The following is a 2,112-nucleotide window of genomic DNA, read 5'->3' as shown; positions in this document are numbered from 1 at the left end:
CCACCCCACCCCCACCCCCACCCTCCATTTTGAGGTGTCCTTTCTCTCACTTTCTGCTGCTGCTTTGAAGCTGGAAGACCTCTGGTCCTCCAGTTTCAAGAGCCTGTCTGCCATTCTTAATTGGATGGTGAGTTGCCCACTCTGGGGAAAATCATATGGACTAATTGTTTACGCCAAGCACAGGCTTCTGATCCTCATTTGGACACCCATTGGTGCAGGAACCCGCAGAGAAAATTTTCCCCTTATCCCTGCAGGTGTCTTTTGTTTAGACAACGCAATAGATTTAAATGCCACCCATTCCTATTGCATTAAACCTTTAACCCAATGATATCAATCAATGACTGAAAGAGAGAGGGGAAAAACTTATAGGTGAGGATTGAGGACTTGAAACATTTCCACCCTTGATATCAATAATTGGGGTCTGCTATAAAATAGTCAAAAATGTAAATTTGAATTCATTTTAGTTGGAATCACCCGTATTCTGCACAGACAGAAAAAACTTTGAAGTTTCAATGCTCTTGGATTCTGTTATGAATAATTATTGTATACTGTAGGAGGGAGATGGTGACGGAGTGGTAATGTTAGTGAGCTAGTGACCCAGGCAAATGCTCTAGAGACATGGGGCAGGATTTTTAGCTCAACAGGTGTTCTCGATCGGCAGGCTTGGGAATGGACCGTCAACGGCGATCGGCCCCTGACCGTGATTTTATGTAGGCTGGCCAATTAACGGCCAGCCAGCGTGAAAGGCATGCTGAAATGCTCAGCGCTGCCGGGGTGGGGGAGGGAGGAGGGTGAGTGCTGATGTAAGCACGGGCACGGGATAGAGCAGAATGAAAGCTCCCTGAAAGCTGAGAGCTGCCTCAGGGAGCTGAGGAATTTAAAAGCAACAAATAAAGATTTTAAAATGCAAAAGGAAATGTCCACGCATCAGAATCAATCACCTGAATATATATTAAAATTCTGTCCAAGCATTTTTATTTTTTAAAATTAATAATGGAAAAGCAAAATCCACCTGGCAGATTCGCTCGACTGCCAACTGTAAGGTTGGGAAAGCACAATTTGAACAGCTCTGGGATTCAAACCCACACCTCCACAAAGACTAGAAAATAAATCCAGTGCTTTAGACCGCTCAGCCACACTACCAAGCTTAAATAATTCAGGGTCATTTTAGTTGTTTGCACAAGGTCAGTAAATCATCATTCCCTGACAGGGAATCAAACCCAGGCCATGGTGGTGAAACCACCGATTCCTAACCACTAGGTCACCAGGGAAGCTGCAGAAAGCATCCTTCAACAGGTGTGTCTCAAGGCCAGTATGGGGATCAAACCCGACAACCTTGGCATTATTAGCGCCACGCTCTAACCATCTGAGCTAACCAGCCATTGGATGGATCACAAAAAATCCACCTTAAGTGGAACGTTAATGGGCTTAATTGCCCTCTTAATTGTTGGCGGGCGCGCTTCGACTTTCGTGCTTGCCCACCGACCGAAATATCACGCAAGTGATATGGCCATGGGCCAAGTGCTGGTAAATGGGATTAGGTAGGTAGGTCAGGTGTTTCTCATGTGTCAGTGCAGACTCGATGGGCCGAAGGGCCTCTTCTGCACTGTGTGATTCTGTGATTCTGAGAGTGCGGGATGATGTTGGGATGCTTGCCTGACGTCATCAGGTGCTAGTTTACGCTCGAGCGGGAAGGGTGCTCGCCCGCACACCGAGCTAAAAATTCTGCCCAAAGGTTCAAATCCCACCATGGCGGCTGGTAGAATTTAAAATTCAATTAATAGAAGCTGGAATTGAAAGTTAGGCCGGAATTTTCTGGTGCAGCTAAAGTGGGTATTATGGTGGGCAGGATAGGAAAATTTGGAGTGCAGCCGAAAGGCAGCTTCCTGTTGCTGTGAAAATATTTAAAATTTTTCGCTCCCTAGTTTCATGGTGAGTTGGGTAGCCCACCATGCCATGTTTGGAAATGCATTTACATGCATTTGAATATCATGAATTCTCATTAAAAATACAGCTCACCATGCCCCCATCATGCCCCCTTCCAGAACAAATAGCCACGCAGGCAATAAAATAGACTGTCCTAAATCATGGTTGGATATAAGTGACATGCAC

The 2,112-nt window shown here is 45.6% G+C and overlaps 1 non-coding gene across 1 annotated transcript; it reads right to left on the bottom strand.

Moving 5' to 3' along the window:
• Positions 1-1,306: 1,306 nt before the first annotated feature.
• trnai-aau lies at positions 1,307-1,381 on the bottom strand. Its single transcript has one exon. It is a non-coding gene; the product is annotated as a tRNA-Ile (tRNA).
• Between the last annotated feature and the right edge of the window lie 731 nt (positions 1,382-2,112).

The sequence above is a fragment of the Carcharodon carcharias genome, chromosome 8, assembly GCF_017639515.1.
Source record: "Carcharodon carcharias isolate sCarCar2 chromosome 8, sCarCar2.pri, whole genome shotgun sequence".
Taxonomy (NCBI): domain Eukaryota; kingdom Metazoa; phylum Chordata; class Chondrichthyes; order Lamniformes; family Lamnidae; genus Carcharodon; species Carcharodon carcharias.
The sequence above is the reverse complement of the archived record's forward strand: the minus strand, read 5'-3'. Positions and strand labels throughout refer to the sequence as shown.